Raw genomic sequence first — 22,303 nt, 5'->3', positions numbered from 1 at the left:
TGTGGCATTTACAAAATTTCTTACAAAGTATCAACTACATCATTCTTGAATTCACCCCTTCCACCATTCTCTTTTATCCCTCCTCCATTCCTGGAATACTTTCAACAGTATTTGCACTATATTCACCCTCCTACTCCCTTTCCTCACCTCTTCTCCCCCTCCTACTCGTATAACTCCCCCCCAGGCAAGACCTATTCTACCCTCCTGTTCACCGATATTTCTTCCTTAACTCTTTATTCAATAAATACCTTGAGGAACATGTTATGTCTTCTATTCTAGTGCTAGGAATTTAAAAGATTCATTCATGTATGAGATAATCCTTGACCTCAAAGACTTTAAGACTTGAGAAAATAAACACTGAACCCATAGAATGTCATCTACACAATTCTGTAACAATTGGTCTTTGGAACCAGAACAAAGTTAGAAAGAATAGAGTACTCCACTTAAGGTTCAGGGAAATGAGATTTGAATGACGAGGAAAAAGGAAATCCATTACATCAATCTGTTTCAAGTGTAGAATGCGAGGTTGTATATGAATTGCAAGTTCTTTAGCATTGGGATGACAGGGCCAAATTTACCAGAATTGATGTTTTTAGCTTAAAAATCACAGAACTTTTAATAGTGTTAGAGGATAAATTTTTCTGACATTAACCTCCCCGATACATAAAAATGAAATTCAACACTAAAGATTACATTAAATAACTTCATAAATGCCGTGTGGCTATCTTTTCACACACATATTTCTAAATGATTTATTACAATTTTATCTGATTTAGAAACATTTAACAAAATACAAACTAGATGAAACCAAATTAGGATTCAAGTTGAAAACCGACATGGTGGAACAGACACATAAGAAGCACTCAAGAAGCAGAGGCAGGAAGAATAAGTTTAAAGCCAGCCTAGGCTGTAATACCTGTCTCAAAGTAACAACAAAAAATGATCAAGGTTGAAAATTTGCATTCCATTGAATGTTTGTGAACAGGGTAAAAATAACAGTTAGTTATTAAAAATACTTTCTCTAAAGTAGCTGTTAAGGTCATTTAGTGAGAGAAAATAGGCTAGAGGTTTTTTAGTGCTGGAATAAAATAGAGACCTCTATAACACTGTCTGTGAAAGGCAATGTTTAAAAGATTTTCAGACAATAATGTCTAAGATAATGTGAAAAATACTGAAATACCACAACCAGTCTTTCCTGATTATGTGAGATTTTCAGCATTAAAATATTAAGTATCCTATTTTCAGTGGAAGGAATGTTGCCTAGCTCTCAATTCAGGAAATGATGTAATACAAGGAGACAACCCAACAGCAGAAGGCAACCACAAGAGTCCAAAGAATATTTAAGAAATAGTAGGGATCAAGTGAAAATAAATGGAATGGAGACTAAAAGTAGATATTTCTTCTTAATTAATATTTAAAATACTACAAATTACAAAGTTTTAAGGCAAGTTTGTCAGTAAATGGCCTGAAACATCTCAGTGCTGACAGAAATTTCCTTAGCCACAGTTTCCTGAGAACCCAGGCTGGCCTCCTGAGATGCCTCAATGGCTGTGAGAATTAGTGAAAGTGAGAAGCAAGTAAATCTGGCCATAGGTTGCACCATAGTGCTTAAAATATTAAAATTCAGGATGTGTCATCTACTGTAAACCATACGACAAAAAATCCTTTATATGACTGAGTTTATAGTAGAAAACTAGATAGTAAACAGACTAAATGAATAAACAGTGTCTGGTATGTTAAATAATGATCATGACTAAGAAGGAATCTAAAGCAGGGAAAGGGGTGAAATATATTTGTTTTGGGGTTGTGTATATTTAGATAAGGAAGATTTTCCTGAGATGACTTTTTAGTAAAAGTCAGAAGGAAATGGGAAAGCTAGCCATATAGATGTCTGGGACAAATGAATTCTGGGCAGAGAGAACATCCAAAACAAGTATCCAGAGAAAGCATTTTAGATAATTTTGAAAAAATCAACCCACTGTACCTTGAGCTATATCTGAACAGGAGGAAGAATAACAATAGGTGAGATCAGATAGGTAATGGAGGCCAACTATGAACTCAGGTGTTTGCAAGCCCTTGGGGTCTGACTTGTAGTATTGGGCAAGTCCTGTAAAGGTTGGAGCAAAGAATGGAGGGAGATACAGATCCTTATGAAGTATTATGTGTGGCAGTGTGTATGTGATGATAAGACATGGAAGAATGATGTCATAGTCTATTTGTTTTCAGTTCACTGTTTCCTTTAGAATTATAAAAAATGAGTTCTTCCATCTTATACTGAGTTGTTTCACAAATCTGATTTATTTTTATAGCTAAAAATTAAAATACTGTCCATAGCAGTATGCTAAATTTTCTCCCCAACATTCATTCCTTATCCTCTATTCAGAGCCTAGAATACTCTCATATAACTATGAACCTCAAAAAAGCTAAGTGTATTCTCAAATATTGGTTGATGGGCCAAAATAATTGAAATAATCATAATGAATCCACAAACCATGCTGCTACTGACTGGTACAGGAATTAAGTATTAATCCAATAAGTGAATAGTATTTTCCCCCAATTTTTTTTAATACTGGCTATGGAATCCAGGGCCTTATGCTTGATAGGCGAATGTGATAGCCCTTTAGCTATGTTCCTAGCTTTTTTGTTTTTCTTTGGTTTTTGACATAAGGTCTCACTAACTTTGTCCTGGCTGGCCTGGAACTCACAATCCTCTATCTGCTGAGTAGATGGGATTACAGGCATCAATTGCTATGTCCAGTTCCAAAAACTTTTATTGACACAAGAGAATTGACATACTCTAAGTTATAACTCAATCAGAATAAAAGGACCAATTTTTCTTCAGAAGTAAAGTAAAAAGTTTTCTCTTGTCCTTGACATGAAGAAGGGGACATGTGTAACATCTTCTGTACTGTTAGAAGTCCTCTAAGGAACGCGAAGGAGGAGAGCATGAAAAGAATGGTAAAGTAATGAGCAAAGTGGAGAAAAACAAATCAGAGCCCTGATTGCTCAATAGTCACTCTGAACTTCTAGTTAAGAAAAATAATATACTTCCTATTATTTTAACCATTTTGCTATCAAGCTTTCAGTTACTGTCTATAGAAAATATTTTAAGACGTGCACCATTCTAGCCACTAGCAATGTATATCTGGTAGGTACAGTTTGCATTAATCTCTCCTCTACAAATCCATTATAGAGAGATAGGTAGATATAAATATTTCATACATATACCCATATATGCATTTACATTTTTAAACTTTTCATTAAATATAGCATCATGAAGTTTTTTTTACAAAAGCATGTTCTGTTTTATTCAATAACCATTTACATCTTAAATCCAACACCAGCCAAGACATTTACAAGTAATTTATTTCTCAAAGAAGTTATTTTTTCCTCCATAAAAGTAATTAAACTCAATTTTAACTTTTAAAATGAAAAATCAGCTTTGAAGACAAACAATGAGGATTCTATTGGTCCAGTTTTTTGTCTTAAGCGTTTACTTGCAGTAATTTCCTACATGGTAGTGATAGATGAAATACAGTTTTTGCTCTCAAGGATGTTACAGTTCACTTAGGGAGAAAACCACAAGGCAGGTAACATTAAAGTGGTGTGAAAAGGACAGGCACTATTACAAAACTAAGAATTGCTGAAACAATGAAGAGAATTGCAAATTTTCTGTCATGTTTCAGGGAAATTTTTCAGGGAATGAGACTATCTCTTTCTAATGTTTCATTTTTTCTAGATGTACATGATGGTAGAATATTTTAGAGAAAATAAATAGTACTCAAAAGCATGGAGTCATAAAGGTATGGCATAGTTACAAGCATAAATGTATAGAAGAGATAGTTTGATGGTAGACATGACAGGTCTTAGGGATGCAAAGAGTTTATTTTCCTATTTCTTGAATCCCCTAAAATACAAAGACCATGACACCCATTGACCTAAAACCCAACCAAGGCCTAGGTACTGTTCTTAAAATTCCAATCAGTGTTCTATATCACAAATTATTACCACTCCAAAATGCTTAGAATAAGCAGTCTCACTACTCCAAAATTCTGCATAATAATGACAAGACAAATAATTTAGTATATTTTAATAATGTTTTATTTTTAAATTTTGACAATTAATAATTTCATGTTGGAACAAAACCTGTCTTTTCACCTGGGAAAAGTTCAAGTATCACATGCTATTTTATTTTTTCAATTTCTAATTACCAAATTAAGATTTTAAAAATAATTATAAAGTAAACTCTACTTCAGCATCCATTGGCCAGTTGTCCTGCATTTACTCACCTTGTTCCCTGACCTTTGTGTGTCTGCTTGGTGCTTCTTCCAAGTGCATGTGACAATATGGCCTGGGCCAATTTGTAATGAATTCATTCCATCGAAGCCCTATTACTACTTTTTTAGCCCAAATTTGCTGCATTTTCTTCAAATATCACCCTATATAAGGCAAATACAAAAATAGACAAATGGGATTATATCAAACTAAAACAATTTCTGAACAGAAAAGGAAGCAATCAATTGTGTAAAGAAGGAACCTATAGATGGGAGAAAGTATTTGCAAACTATACATCTGACAAGAGGTTAATATCCAGGATGCCTAAGAAACTCAAACATCTCATAAACCTCTGAAAAGAAGACATACAAATGTCTGGCAAGTATATGAAAAAATGCTCAATGTGAATAATCATTCAGGAAATACAAATCAAAACTGTAAGGAAACATACCCTCTCACTCAAGCTAGAAGAGTTATTATCAAAAAGGCTAAAGGCAACAACAAATGGCAAGAATTTGGAGAATAGAAAATTCTTGAAAACTGTTAATGGAAATGTAAATGAGTATAGTCATTGTGGAGGACAGTGTAGACATTACTCATGAAATAAAAATACCATTACTGGCTACATATCCAAAGGAAAAAATAAAATTGTAATGTCAAAGACATAGATACTCCATGTTTACTGTAGCACTCTTTATTATAGCCAAGAAATCAAAACTACCTAAGTGTCCATTGATCAATTAACAGATTTTTGAAAATGTGTTCCATAGAAATACTGAAATACTATTCAGCTACAAAGAAAATCACTTGCAACCACACAAATGGATCTGAAGATCATCATATTAACAGAAGGAAGCCAGGCACAGAAAGACAACTACCATGTGATTTCACTCATATGTGGAATCTAAAATGGTTGGTCTCAGAGATGTGGGGGATAGAATGATGGTTACCAGAGACAGGAGAGAGCAAGGGGGAAGGGAGAGGTGATGAACAGTGGATTGATTGATACTAACAGATGGAGTAAGAAGTTCTGTTGTCTTGGTGACTACATATAACAATTATGTACTACACATTTTTAAATCCTAGAAGAAAGGATTTTTAGTATTTTCACTTCAAAAAAAGATAAGTATTTAAGGAGGTGGATATACTTCCCCAATCTGAACATAACATAATGTGCACAGGCATCAAAACATCACATGCTGAGGGACTAGGGAGGGAGTTCAAGATGGAGCATGTGCCTACTATACCTAACAAGTTCAAGGCCTTGAGCCCAATCCCCAGCCCCACACAAAAGAATTAATAATGATGATTGCATGTTATTCCACAAATACGTATAATTTTATTCCAATTTAATAAATAAATAGTAACTGGTTTTAGTAGTGTACACTTTTCATTTTGAAAGCAATCGGAGAGGCACCTTAATATTATTGTGATCCCTGAAGAAAATGAAAACATTTACCTCTAAAAAATTAAGAAAAAAAGAAAGAGCTCCCTATAAATTTTCCTTGCTCTCTGATTAAAGTTGATGCTTTGTGGGTATGAAGATTCTGTAGATCTCAGAATTCATGAGCACCATCATTATAGCTGCATTGTATACTCAGCCCCTTATGAAATTATACACATTTAAATGTGTTTAAAAATATTTTGGAGGTTTAATTTTTAAATTGTTGCATATTTTAATTAATTTAACTCAATGTCATTGAAAATAAAGACAGAGGGTATAAATATTTGAACAAGAATGTCTTCTTATAGAAATAAATCAAGTATGTAAAATGAATGAGAAGTAGATAAGGAGTCAGTGTGGAAAACCTGGGAGTCTTTCAAAGAGCCTCCAACAAGATTTTGTAACTGGTCCTAAGTAAACAAATAAGTTGAATCACCATATACTAGAAATATCTGGAATCATCTCTAAGAATCTGATCTTGACTAAAATAGATGAAGAGGAGGAGTTTTAAAAGTTGTTTTGTTTTTGGATAGAAGATTAAGTAGTCTGGGTACATTGGGTAAATTATTAGGCAATTCTTGGTCAGTATATTTATAAAGCTGAATGTTCAGGTTATGCTCCCCACTCTTACTCAGCACTACCATTAGGTGGCAAGAAGATTGAAATAAGCCCAAGCCCATAGGGAAACTCACCTTGGACTTGCAGGCTCAGCTCCTAACTCCTGGCCCCTACATTTAATAACCCCTTCCCCACATTTTCCCAAGGTCTGAAGGGAAATTCACATTAAGATCTTATAATTATTACTCTGGAGACAGAGATAGGAGGCTTATGGTTCCAGGCCAGCCTGAGCAAAAAAAAGTGAGACCCTATCTCAAAGAATAAAGCTGGAATGATGGTTCATAGCCAAAATCACAGCTATTTGGAAGGCAAAAGTAGTAAGATTATAGTCTAAGGTTGACCTAAGCAAAAAGTGTGGGATTTTACATGAAAAACTGCTGGAGCATTTATTTGAAAAACTGATAGAGCACTCTCCTAGCAAGTACAAGTTCACAAGTTCAAACCCTAGTATTGCCAAAGGAAAAAATGTGCCACTTCTTAGATAAAAGAAAAAATCGCTTAAAGGGTAGTAAAGTTTGTTAACTTATCTATTGGTGCCATGAGGGCAAGAAGTCCTGGCTTTTTTGTGCGTCCAGATATCCCAAGAGAGGCAGGCACAAACTAGGTGCACTATAAATATTTGTTCAATAAAAAACACACTAATATGTTAAGTGGGCAATATTCTAGCTAAACAATTCTGCTCAATTCAAAGAAAATGTTTTTAAATTGTTCTATATTTTATCACAATTACTTTTTGCCTTATTTTGCTCTAATGTGGTAAGAATAATGAGCTACGGTACTTGCCAGGGTCTGGCTCAGTGCCACACTCTTTCTTGCAGAAAGGGGCTCTGTTAAGTAGATATTTTAACTAGTTTTAGCCATGCACTTCTGGAGACGAGAAAGGTGCAGTATCTGTCTATGGAATGACAAGTAGGAAGTTAGTGACTTGAACTCAAGCCCCTTTGACCACTAAACTCAGAGTCTCAAAGCCTGGACTAGATTGACAGGAAACAAATCTGGATATTTACATCATCATTAAGACAGGATCAATCCATGGTGTGTGGTGTCTCCGGACTTCATTTATCAAAGGTCACATTAAAAAACTGAATTTTTTCTATTCTCTCTCTTTTATTAGTATTCAATGTTAAATAACATGTAGAGACAGTAGATAGGCACAGTTTAAATATAACCAATTTGAAGATTGGGTGTGGTGGCTCACTTCTATAATCCCAGCTACTTGAAAGGGGGAAATTAGGAGGACTGTGGTTCTAAGCCAGCCTGAGCAATAAATGAGTGAGACCCCATCTCAACAAATCAGTTGATGGGTTGAGACATACCTGTAATCTCATGTATCCAGGAAACAGGGGTAGAGGATCTCTGTCATGTCCGGCTTAGGAAAAAATATGGGCCCCCATCTGAAAAATAACTGCAGCAAAAAGGGCTGCGGGAGCAGCTCAAGTGGTGGAGTCACACAAGCATGAGAACCTGAGTTCAAACTCCAGTATCACCAAAATAATAATAATAATAAGTCAAAAACATCCAATTTATCTGGCAATATGAAAGGCAATTCTCATATGCTAATTTTTCTCATGTAGAACAACTTTAAAATATTTTGTAAAGCAAGGAAAACAGGAATGATTTTGTAATTCAGAGAGGTAAAAGGTTCACTTTTTTTGGGTTGGCCTCTGGTCCAAGTTCTGATGACTACAATAACATCGACAGTCTGACATACAATTTCCTCTCTATGTATTTAGAAGTTCTCCTTGCCAGCTCTTCTTCATCAGCTCATAAACAAGAATGTTTGAAAATAAAGGTATGAGAAGAATTTGTTTACGACATTTTTGAAATGAGTACCTTAAGTAATTCCTTCTTTTTTCATTTTCAGAATAAACCAAAACATAGAAGTAGTACCATTTCAAAAATCTCTTTTCACATGGAGTAACCTGTAGTTGATGAAGAGAAAACACACTTTCAATACTACCATTTATTTCTGAAAAGGATTCTGTTACAAGTCAACAAGCTGAACAACTTCATTTGAAATTATAACACCATTCTTTCACAGAAAAAAAAAGGAAGTTCAAAGCCCAAGGGAAGTGAGAAAATTTAGGTATTACAGGAAAGAAAAGAAAATACCACAATTTCTACCCAAAACTGTTTGGTCAAGTTAAATGAGCAGTTTAAAGAAAGTGAGCACTTACAGCTTGTAATGTTCAACTCTTTTTACTAAGCTATGGACTTTAGCCTATCATTACCACCAAAGGAAAATAAAATGATGGGATGGTTATTTCTATGCAGGTTCTAATAGTTTAAAACCCAAAGAGCTAAGGAACAGCCAGTATTTCAAACAAACATGTGTCAGTGCTTAGTGTGTCTTCTCTCTCGTCTTTAGAGGCGCTCATCAGGCTTCCTCTCATCCAGACTTGCACAGGAGTTCACCATTCCCTTGGGAAAAGTATGGCAGACAGGCCTGAGGTGTCTCCCTATGTGGACCTCAGCACCCCTGGGGTTTCTTAATCTTTGAGAAAGTGGGTATATGCTCTAGATCTTACCAATTGGCTGCCAAGCAAAATGTTCAAAATATCATTCATGCAAGGGTGAACACATTTCCTTTTAATTCCTTTCCATGAAAGTTATATTTTTGTTTCGTTGGGAGCTCAGGTGAATATCCACAATGCCAGGACTGTTATTGATGTCTCACAGTTTCTTCTGCTATGTCTAAAGGCTATGGATTGCACCCTAGCCACCTCAGATGTGCTCCACTTCAAGGGAGGTAAACATAGTGATCTGAAGTCTGACATGAATGTACAAAGCACATGGATATAAGCATAGGGAGTGAATATTCTAGTGGCTTAGTGGATGATCCATGAACAGATAGCCAAGTATAATTAAAAAGAAAAATATACACTTGCCTTGCCACAATTTGTAAATCCCACAGTTTATAAAGAACTGTAAGTTTCAGTGGTAAATATCTATTTTCCTAATACTTCTTAATTCAAATGGCTTAGTGAATGAAGCTAATTGGTTAAAATCAACTCTGGACAGGGAAACTGTTGAATCATATGCCTGTTCATGCCCAATAAATTCACAGGATTGTGATCATACCATAACTTAAAATATCTACTTAATCTTTGCACATTCAATTGTTCAAGGCATTTCCCTTCAGACAGGGCTCTGGCTGACCTCTCCAGCCTTTCCTATAGTCTTAGAAGCAGAGACACATAAAGCTGCAAGAGACCTTCAAAATAAGTTGAATCAGTTTTTCCTAAACAGATTATCTATAAAACACAATCTTGTTGAGTAATAATTTTTAAGTGTTCTGGACTTAGAGACTTTTAAATTTGCTAGATAGATTTATTTAATTCAGCATTTCTCAGTGTCTTCAGTATGCTTACATATATCATTAATAAAAAGCTGCTATTCATATTTCTAAAGAGTTTTATTTTATTGTTGTCATGTTTTCTTTGTTTTTATATTAGAATTCTTTTATTTTATGCATTTCTTAGTATGCCTGGAGTTTGTGTTTGAGATATACTAATCTAAAATCATTTTCTACACAAAAAGACCTACTACAATTCTTTAATATTATTTAAACATCAACAACATAAATCAAACATTTTACTAAAAATAGAGAGAGCTTCAACCTCTTCTAGGTGAGACGAAGGCAGGCACTGTATGGTATTAGATATTGTACCTTGGTGGCTAGTTTAAGATTTCAATCAAAATGTACTGAATAAATTTTAGGCAAATAAGGAAACAGTTTTGAACCCTAGAAAGTGTTCAAAAATAGATACATGCAGTACCTCTCATAAATATATTAAAAAATGAAATGAAATGAAACTTATAAGCCTGGACACACCCCAGAACTCAGAATTTCTGGGATAACAGTTAACAGTTAATTTTATACAAACTCCACAGGTGACTATGGAGTCACCATTATTGGAAAACATTAATATAAACCATGTGATTTTTCAGTGGAGCAGACAAACATGTTAAAGTGAACATGCTAGACTTCCATCTCCATGAATTCACTGCTGAACAATAAAGCATATATACTGACCATGGCAGAGAAACTCCCAAATTAGACAGAGTCACAGGCAAGAAAGTAAGAGGGGCTCTATTCCTACAAAATTAAGCAAAAAAACATTGGAGGTATGTTGGAAGGCAGAACTTTCTACCAACTAGACATCCTACATGCTAAAAACTACATTTGACACTCTTGGGCTGGGGACATGAGCATATCCTCAGCATGCATGGGCCCTGGGTTCAATCCCTAGCACCACAAAAATATAAAAAAATGAAAAAAAAAGATTTGCTCCCAGAAAAAGGTGACAGAAACATCTTGTTGTTGGAAAAAGATCATTGTCACTAATGTTACTGAGCATGTTCATATTAATTCCCACAGCATCACTCTGAAGTGGAAAGCATAACTCCAGTTATGGAGTGAAGGAACATACAGCTTGTGGAGGTTAAGAGAACCCCAGAGACTACATGTCTAGTAAATTTGGATGGAAAATTCCATCCAAAGCAGCCTGAAATTAGGGCACAAAGCCAAAGAGAGCAACAGCTAATGGGGTTATGTATCTTGTAGTTGTAAAGTATTGCATGAATTTTGTTTTCATGTTATTTTGTTTTGCATTTCCCACGTCTCATACCTCAGGAGTCATAGACTAAACTTACAGATAAAGTTTAAGGAGCCTTAACAACAAAGCTTGCAAACTGCAAAGGAATGAAATCCAACTGGGTGATCAAAATAGTAATAATTTGTAAAATCCAAATGTGTTACAACCTGAAACAAAGAGGTCACTGACAATGTCCCAGACCTTCCAGAACAGGCTGTGTTATTAGGATGATTGTCTGGATTATCAGTAGAGCTCAGGAGGGAGTCTGCAGTTTTCATTTCCAATATTCACCAATTTCATATTAACTTTGTTCAACTCTGGTTCAAGACTCTTTTTCATTCTAAACACATTACTGAAATAATCCCCTCTAAAATCAAGGGATTAAAAACTTACACACACAAACTGGTTATTTTCTTATCTGTGTAGATTATTTCCATGAATATTTATCACTAGCTTTAGAGTAATCTGATTCCTCCTTCATAGTAGCTGTGCATACCAAAATTTGCTTTCACTAAAGAATAAAATCTAGACCATCTCTGCTCATCAAAGTTGTTCACTTTCAGTATATTGAATATGATTATTTCCTTTGAAATAAGATCCTTAATCGACAAGAAATGCATTCTTTGGCTTCATGAAAGACAAAGTGAATATTCTTTCTGTGTTTCCTTTCATATAAGTCAGTTGATACCATTCAGACAATATGACTTTTATGTACAAATTTTATTCATTTTTACACTGAGGTAATATCATCAAAGTTCATTCCTTATTCTTATTCTCTCTCATCCCTCTCTGTTTAAATGTGATCTCAAACCCCTAGAGCAGTACATTGCATCCAGAGATACAAAAACTCCTGGTAGCAAAAATATAGAAATTTGATGTGATAAAAAAGCACTTTAGGGAAGCATGTGGTGTTAAATTTTCATCCACTCTCATTGTCTATTCATGAGGATGGGACTGTCTTTTTCCAACAAGTTCTCAAAGGATATACAAAGTATTATTTCTCTATAATAAGAATTTATTAGATACAGTTAAATAAAATGATTTTAAAATATTACAATCAAGTTTTGGGCCAGAAGGATGTCTTAAACCTAGTGGGGGTTATATATTAACAGTCTATTGTTATGTAACAAATTTCCACAAGTACAAAAGATTTAAACAACATACATTTATTTGCTCAGTGTTTCTACATGTCAGAAATTCAAGGGTAGGTTTGCTGTGTACTCTCTTTAGGGTTTCACAAGGCTACAATCAGGTGTCTTCTGGGGTGTGTTTTTATCTAGGGCTTTGGCTAGAGAAGTTTCAACCTCCAAGACCTTTCAGGTAGTTGGCAAATTGTTTTCCTCCTCACCTAAGAGCCTAGGTTTCTCATCACTTGTTGCTGGAGATCATCTTTGATCCTTACCACATGGTACTCCCAACATGCAGGGGTTGAAGTTTCATAACTCAGCATGATCAGAAGGTGAAACAGAACCTTTCCCATATTTTGTTGGTTAGAGGCAAATAACAGATTCCATTCACACAAGAGGAAGAGATCATAGGTGGACCCTAGTGAATGCCTCTGCAGAGTGGATTGGAGAGGGCAGAATGTATATAGCATGAAAGGGATTTGAGGGTCACTCAGATGTTGCTGATATATTCCTCTTTTCTTCAGAGAATTGTTGCCCTCTTACTGTTTTGCTTTTCCTTAAAATAAGTTTCTGGACCATCCATGCCAAATTTTCATCTAAATAAATACCAGAACTACACCCTAGCCCAACTTAAAGAAAATGCCCAAGAGGCAGTCTCTGAAATTCACCCCAACAAGGTACTTAGACTAGCTAAAACTTGAGAACAACTAACATCTTATTAAAATTTCCAGCCACTTGTAATATCTTTTCCCAGATATTTAGGGAAAGACACATATATGAATTATATATTCATATATGTGTTTTCTCTAAATTTAGCATTTTCTTCTGACTAATAGCAATAGCAACAATAATAACATGAGTTTTCAATGAACATTACTAATCTAAGGAACTCTTGAAAACTATATCTTTAGAAATTTTGGAATGTTCCTCCTTTTACTCATGATTTGCTCTATTAAAAACTGCAAGCTACATTCAAAATCTGGATGCCAAAACTAGGTGCCTTAGAATATCATGTGATCATCTTTTTATATATGCAAAAACATTTCAAAGAAAAAAGAGAGGGAAAAGAAGTTTAAGAATTTCACCAGGTAATGTCATTTGGAAAAAAAAATCAGTGCCAGGGAGGATCAAGGTTTTTTGTCTTTGTTTTTGTTTTTCCATATCAAAAGAGGCCAAAAACATGTTTGCCTTTTTATTAAACCTTGATAATAAGTAACACTACGTTCATAGTTCTGCCAGCTACTGACTTTTTCCCCTAACATCAGTCTTATGAATGTGGTAAAGAATATTTTCCCCTATAGGTGAGTGAAATTCACTAATACTATTTTAAAATAACTGCTTTAGGTAAATCTTTTAAGTCCACAACTTAAAAGAAGCATATGATCTTTGACTTCTTTCTGATCTGAGTATAACTTTTCCTATATAATTTTATTCATCCTTTAGAATTTTTCTTATATTGTGATAACTAAATAGGAAATACAGCTTCTGTCTATAAATTTATAATTTGTCTTCTCATCAAATTCATTGGATCTTTGCAAGAGAGATCTTTTGAAATCTACTTTAATTTCGAATTCCAAGAATTCTCTAATGATAGACTCCAAATAACAAACCCAAACCTCTCTGAAATATTTTCCAATTTTAGGCTCTCTCTGATTTGAATATGTAATCAGTTTGTATTGGTGTCTTCATTATACAAACTTTCACTGTATTGTAAAAAAAAATAATGTTACATATTCCAAACCATCCAGTATATACTTGTAGAACTGGGGGTAGATAAAGCTTGGGAAACCAGAGGAGTCAAGGTACAGAGAAAACAGGTAGAGGGGAGTTGAGGATGAGATGAGTCCACTTAGTCTTTATACCATCCTTAGACTGCATTAATTAAACCACTCAGTTTTATCTAAGATAGCAAATTGACAGGAATATGCTATGACTATCAGTACAAGCATTCAAGAAAAACTGGGCTATTCCCCTCATAATTATAATCAAAATAGGAATTATTTAGATTCAGTTGAGCAGATTTATTAATCACCATGAGAATTATTTAAGTTACTGACTTATTTTCTCCATACCTAACATGTATCTTGTACACGGTATTTTGCCGTATTCTGCTTATTCAAAGCCTCAGTGAAAACCTATATAGCATTGAGTGGCATTGTGACCATGCAGACTAAGATACCGTTTTAGCTAAAGAAAACAAAGTATGTGGATTATGAGCTGAATCAGCTTATTAATTTAGGACAGTGCGCTCAACATTTTTATCTTAAAAGTTAAATAAATGTCAGTACAAATAAGTAGTTATTTAATGGACAATTAGGATCCCAATTTCCCCTTTTCTACATTGGCCTCATTACTTTATTCATTTGCTAATCATGAACTTTCAGATAATATAAAAGCTGAGTATTTTACCTTAAAATTTCAGACTAACCAACACTGTGATTTAGAGCCTCTGTGTTTATATCCTGTTTATATCACAGGCTGGTTAGGGTTGTACTCAATATACTCTAAAGCTATTTACCTAGACTTTTACATTCTCTAAACACTTCTTCTGCTTCTAAAGCATTGAAATAATTCTGCAGTTTCAAAAAAATCAATTCAGTAGGTATTTTATAATAGGACTCCTTACCATTTAAAATGTGCACTATTCACTACAGAAAAGGATAGGTATTCATAAAATAAAGAAGCGAAATCGCTCATGACAAAGGTAGTCATGTGCCTGGTATTCATTCCTTTTGAAAGCACAGCTTTGAGTTTTATACAAGAGGAAGAGATCGGTCATGCATGGACAAAACACAAAATTTCAAAACATATGGGATTTCCATTACTTCAGAGACGTTTTTTGTAGAATATTTTTTTCAGGGGAAAAACACTTTTAAAAGCAGCATGAAATACTGACTAAGAACTTGGGTTCAGGGAACAGATGTCCTTAATTTAAGCCTCAGTTCTGCCATCATCAGCCTGGCTTTTGCCTAGTTACTTAATTTATCCTCACTTTCATTAATAATAGTATCTATTTCAGTGTTCTCTAGTAAGAACTTTAATGAAGAAGGGCTTATATGAGTTCTGGGCATAAGCTAGCACACTTTCATTTCCTGATAAATAAATACCTGATTATAATGGTTTTCTGTATGGCAGTATACCACAGAAAATCTTAGGGCCCTAACAGAAACCAAAGGGATTGTACAAATTACAGAATTGATGGCAAAGTGACTAAACCAATGAGTCACAAAAAAAGTAGTGATGATGAAAAGGAAAATGGAGAAAACAAATCATTTCTACATAGTACATGATATTAATGTCAAAAATATGTAATCAAAATTATCTCTCTACAATATGCATAAACAGGAGTGGACATTTGCAGCTTAACTTTAAGCATAAAATGTTCAACTGCACTAAGAATATAAGGTTCTTTTTAAAACAGGAAAATAAGGTGTACTGAGACAAATGAAATATCAACAAAAATGTTGAAAATTCTTGTTATCAAAGAAATGCTGTGTTCTACATTTTACAGCTGAGGAAAATATAATGAAGCATCTTAGTGCTTGGAACATTGAGAAACTTAAGTTTGCCTTGGAATAGGATAATTTTATAACAAAATACAAAATGCCTAGCTTGGACAGTTTGCCACTACTATAATTACTTTTAAAGAACACACTAAAAGAACATTTGGACAAACACAATTTCATACAAAAGAACATAAACACAGACAAAGTATTTAAAAAGCAAATCATGTGTGGGAGGGGTGATACTAATGGAGTCATATCATAGATCCTACAGGTGAAGTTAGTAGAAAGTAGATTAAAGAGGGATTTGAAGATAAATACAAGTAAGTCTAAGGGAAAAGGAGGTTTCAGATACTGAACAAGAACAAGGAAGGATTTAAAACATTAAGATAATATATATAAGTAAGAAATGAGATGTATACAGCTGCAATTAGAGAAGCATATGTAATAAATGAAAAAGAGGCATACTTAAGACATAAATTGTCAGTAATTTTATATGTACATTTAATTATTTATATCAAATATACCAGGAAAGAAAATTAAATATAGACCCTAAAATTAAAGAAGCTAAAGTGTTGTCCACTTCAAGCATATCATTTTTGCAATTAGGAAAATGAAGCTCAGAAAAATGTTATGATTTTCTTCAACTCACAGAATGATTAATAACAAAGTGAGAGCTTGGAATAAATCACTTGATTCACTCGAGCAGTGCTCTTTATAACATACCTGCCCATACTATCATGGTAGAGAGCTGACTTTTTTCCCTCACCCAATTACCCTGGATAACATTAATACCAATAATCTAATGTAATTAATAAACTCACTATCATTTTTATTGTGTATCAAAATTTGGTGAGATTGGAACACATGGTTTCTCTCTTCTTCTCTTTTCTGTCCTGTTTTTAGGGTTATGAAGAATTGGCACAGTTCAAATATTCTGAGGGTCAACCAAATTCCTATCAGTGAGGCAAACCCAACAATTTATTGAAGGAGGAGGCTTTGAGCCTTTCAGACTATCAGAATGGAACATCAAAAAGTCAACTCAGCCTTTGTGACACTGACCCCTTCATAGCACAAGGACAATAGAGTAGCCATCATCTACACTTGGAATTCTGCTCCTCCTTACCAAATAGTTTTTTTTTCCAGGTAGTTAGTGAATATAGAAAGGAAAGGAGAACAACAAGATAAAATTCCAGACTGACACATAGATCTTCTTAATTATTTCAAAAATTTCCTATCATTTTAAATTAATAAGATAGAAATGAGTAAGAACTATACATTCTGTAGACAGTTTTCACTTTCCTGTTCATGGTTTGACATAGGAGAGACTGAGGTTATTAAAATGCAATAGACTTTTGTACTATTTCAACATCCTTTAAAACTGCCTTACTTAATATTCTCACGAGAACTAGCCACATGGGTCATGCCACCTCATTTCCTCACTCTCCTAGGCCATCTCATCTGCACCAGAGCTTTAATCATGCAAATTCTAATTGAATGACATGCTAAGTTCACTAGAGATGCTTTTGCTACTACCAGAAATAATATCAACACAGATCCAATTGTTGTAAATCTAAGAGCATTCATAGAGCAGAGGAAACTAAGATAGTAAGTAAACTGACACACCATATTAGAAGAATGGAAGATTTCCTACTGTATAGATTTAAAAAGTTTTAAGAACATTAGAATTCCTCACCAAATGTACAAAAATTGGTGTTCAAATTATTTCCATGTTTTTTTCCAGAGCCATCCTGTTCAAGTTCCATCCATTTCCACATTAAAACAATAAAAATGGGGCATCATTTCATCCATTTGATACTAAGAAGGATTTTATGAGCTGGTGTTTGATTTTCAGGAATAAAGTCCTTAAAGATGTACTCTGTGAAAGAGAAAACACCAGTTTCGTTGGAATTGAGAATTTTAAAAAATTTCCCCACAAACTTCTAAAAAATCTATCATTAAAGTAGATATACCTGATCTGGTTTTAATCCTTTCTTATCAATCAGATGTGCTTTTAAGCCTACTTAATGAATCACAGATACCTTTTAAAACATACCTCTGAAAGCCAACAGTATCAGTCCCATTTTTTGAAAGCCAGTAGATGGTGGCAAATTCACTCCCATGAATACTGTTCAAAAACTGTTGACTCACTACTCTGATGCAAACAACACAACTTCAAATATATGTTTCCTCAAAACTTCATTAAAAATCATGTATTTTTTTCAGTAGACTGAGTCTAATCAACATAGCTCTTTCCTGAGTAATAAGCTCAAGCTTTGGTTTCAGATACTTTGTAATGGCCTCATCCTTCTACAGGGTTGGCTAAAAGTTACATTTTATTATTGTATCAAAATTCAAATATGTTAACATTCTCTTAGAATATGATAAAGACCCACATTCCCTAATTCAAAATTATTGGAACCCTATGAATTTCAGAATCCATAACTTCTTACGTTTAGAGAGATGCTATGCTGCACATTACATATATTCTAACTTCCTCAGTGGATCCTGGATCAATGCTTAGTAATCAAACACATTTCTACTGAAAAAACATAAAAACTATTAATAATTTCTCATAAGTTAAGGTGGGCTTCTTCTGATAAAGGATTCCATGTTAGGTCCAGATTTGCCACTACAAGAGCAACAAGAAATGTTTGGTTTTAAAAATCTCTTAAGGAATTTTTTTCAGTTTTGGAATTGCAGATGAGACATTATGGAGTTATATATGTGAGATACCTTATAACATTGGGATATGAGTTATTAGAATATGTCTATTCTCTGGATGCTGTCACATTGATAAAATGTAGCATAGGTAAAGCAATAATTTAAAGCAAATCTAGTAAGAGATAAAAAACACCATGAGATTGATAAAAAGAGTTCCAACAGGGACTGTGGATGTGGAAGTTATCAAGGACAGTGTTCTAATGATGCTGAGTGATTTCCAAAGAATATGTAGAAATTAGGTGGCTATATGTATAACAGGATAACATCCTAGACAAAGTAGAGAGAATGAACTAAGGATAGAGAACGAATAATATGGCTGGTTTGGAGGATTTTGTATACCTTGGTTAAGCTGATAAATAAAGGAGTGGCAGGAAAGAAGGCTAGAAAAATATAGAGTAGTCTAGGAAAATCTTTGTATTTCATATACTTACAAAAGGAGGATATGAACTAGGAACATATTGTGGTATTATTGGACTGTAACCAAAAATATAAAATAAATATCCACAATTCATTTTATACTGATACAAATTTTATATCAATTTTATACTGATACAAATAAATGATTTGTTGAATGCAAAATAAGTGGGGAATAATAAACAATCTTTTGTGCAGAAGAATTCTACATTATTTACATTTAGAACCCTGAAGGAGATAGAGCATTACTTCCCATCACTTAAGGTGTAGGCTGCACATACTGAGGTTTTTCCAAAGAGAAAAAGAGTAACTTCTTAGTGGAGAACCTAACAAATACTACCTAGGCTACCTCAGTCATGGTTAACACTAACAGTGGTGTCATATTAACAGCAGGTCCTTTAGATATGAAATTGGAATAGCACTGCCATGACTTTCCTCTCAAAACCATAACCCTAGCATAACCATGAGGAAATAGTATTAAGAAGAATTAACTGAGTTAATTTTTGTATCAATTGATTTCTAGTTTCCTCTTTCCTTTCATTACTTTGTTTCCATTTTTCTTCCTTTCACATGCATATGAAAATATAATTAATATAATGAATATAATATAATGTAAGATATAACATACTATAATTAATATAATGCTTTACCTGCTATAGTGCTAGGATAGCTTTCCTGAGAAAGTTATTAAGGAGAGGATCAGGTATCCTATTCTCATCATGGAAGTCATGGGGCCATGTATACTGCCCCTTCCTTAGAAAACAGAGGGTAAGCATGTGACCTACACAGCTCCAATTGGATGTTCTATATTTTTTAATTTCAAAAACAGTTGTAAAAAGATTTGCAACCAATTGAACTTTATTAATGGTTTGTAGGGTGCAATCAGATGTCATTAATTCATAACTGACTCACGGGTAATGTACCTTGGTTACCTGCCTCAGTAAAATTTCAGGCTTCTTTCCTTTTCTTTTACATTCTAAACTAATGAGCAATCTATATTGTAATAGCATCAGCAAAAACCTCTTATTAATTTTAGAGTGTATTTTGTCTTAGACAATCCTTAGAATGAATAAGATTATTTTTCTTTATATTAGCTAGAATTGAGTCCTATTTTACAACCAAGAATCTTTATAGGCTTAATCTTTATTTTAGATAATTCTGACATATGAGTTTATTCAAAAATTTGCATCATATAGGTTTTTGTTATTTTTGTGCTAGGTGAAGGTGATTTCAACAGTTTAAAAGTTCTATATTCATGTGACATTTACAAAAGTTATTACAGTATATCAAATATATCATGCTTGAATTAACCACCTCCATCATTCTCCTTTATCCCCCTACCCCCATTACTGGAATAGTTTCAACAGGTATCCTTTTCTTGTTTACATAAATATGTACACAGTATTTGCACTCTATTCACTCTCTTACACCCTTTCCCCACCTCCACTCCCCTCCCACTGGTACTAACCCCTCATCCCCTAGGCAGGACCTGATCTGCCTCCTGTTCTGTGATTTGGTAAAATAATAATAATGATAAATAATAATAATATTTTTGTTTAAGGTAGCTTAAACACAGAGACTTTCCTTGTGACATTTCCATGTATCTATGTAATATAATCTGAATTGGTTCATCTCCTCCTTAGTTCCCCTTCTTATGGTGTTTTTAACAGTTTAAAAATGCTATATTCATTCTTGTATGGAGAGTACATCAGCCATATTCAGCTTCTTAACTTTCTTCTTTTACCCTCACTCTCTCATATGTGACCTTCCCTTAGCATCATCTGAATACATAAGAAGTTTTACTTGAGAGAGAGTGAAGGGGAGGTGAATGTGATCAAAATATTTCAAACACATGTATGAAAATATAAGAATGGAACCCTTTTAAATTGTTTTTAAAAGAAGGGAGAGGGTCAAGAAAAAATGTTTAAAAAGGAGAGAGGAAAAGACATAGTATGGGCTAAATAGCACATAATTACTAAAAAATATTATTTTATGATTACATGCAAAAAGATCTATCAGTGATATTAGAGTGAACTATTAAAATTGACCTAGAAATTTAGTAACTGAATATGAGAAAAGGATAAACTTTACAGTTTTCACTGATTTTTTTTTTACCTCAAATTCTTCACACAGGATAACTCAAGCGATATGGCTCATAAAACTGATATTACTACTAGTATTCTGAAAATTAATCTTTTGTTTTCACTCTTTCAGTTATTCACATTTGGAGGTTTATTTTCTATCAATATTTTGGAAATAAACTCATCTACACTCACCTACCTCATGTCTTCATTAGCATGACTTTACTATTCCAGAAAAATGTTCTCCAGGAAGATGAAGTTTTAAATAACTTTTCTGAAAAGTTGATATAAATATATGAACTATAGACTATGGCCCTTTTAGGATAAAATGAGCCTCTCTGTAATGAAGAGATAGCTTACCTGGGCTCAGCAAAAGGCTGGTTACTCTTCAAGGACTCCCTTATTACTCTCACTGAGCAGTTCACAGTTCAACATTATATCATCACATCTCTCTGGTCTCCAGTATTTCAGGTGGAAATGTGTGCCTTTGACCAGATCACTCAAAAGTTTTAACTATCCTGCCATTGAACTTTCTCGTTGGTTACGCTATTTGGATTGTAACAAGGTAGCATCTTCTCTTTCTGCCATAAACAATATAATGGAATATTCTTGAGCAATGGATTATATGATTTTAAGGGAAAGCCAGTAGTTAACATTATGGAAAACTGTATGCAACCAATAACTTTTGAATCAGACAAATTTTTGTAAATAGATTCCTGCATCCCTCACTCTTGATACCCTCCTCTCATCACAGTGAGTATAATAAGTGGTATTTAGAATTTCTAATCATATAAATTAGCTCAGGTTCTTAAGGTTTAATATAAAATTTCTCCTCTTGCTCCCAGGCCACCACACTCGTGAAACAATGCAAATAAGAAAGGAAATAAAGAGTTGCATTCTGACTGTGGAAGACAATGTTGACAGTTAAATTATAGTATATGTGCAGAGGAATACACAAATATCAGAAGAATGACAAGACAGAAGGCAAAAAAGAACACTGTAAATTGCCATCATTTAGAGTAGAACTAGGAAAATCATAACTAATTATTAAATCAAATCATGTTAAATCAGCACTAGATTATAGTAACAGCTTAGTAATTTCATAGTTTAGCAAGGCAGCCATTACCTAATGATGACAGCTATTTACCCAGATGGAAAGTCACAGGGAATTGGACCTATTGCCACAAGACATTAATCAGAATAGCCATCAGTAATTGCCCCTTCACAGTGCCAAATCAGTCATGATTAGTAGGGGTGGTTCAAGTTCAAAGGGTTGAGAAGTTAGAGAGCATGCTCTCGGTCCCAAGACCAGGAGTCTGCTGTTCACCAATCTGTTTGCCTCAAAGTTTTATGAGCTGATAGAGCATGGTTGAAGGGTGCAAAGTGTTATATAGCATTGTCCTACTCAGCCATCTTTAAAAAATAGAAGACAAATTTTAAGTGGTTATTATTTATTCTAATTCAAGAAAATCAAAATGTCTGCCTCAAAATGTGAAACATATTCTCTCTCATCATCACC

The sequence above is a fragment of the Castor canadensis genome, chromosome 2, assembly GCF_047511655.1.
Source record: "Castor canadensis chromosome 2, mCasCan1.hap1v2, whole genome shotgun sequence".
Taxonomy (NCBI): Eukaryota; Metazoa; Chordata; class Mammalia; order Rodentia; family Castoridae; genus Castor; species Castor canadensis.
This window is presented reverse-complemented; position numbering follows the sequence as displayed.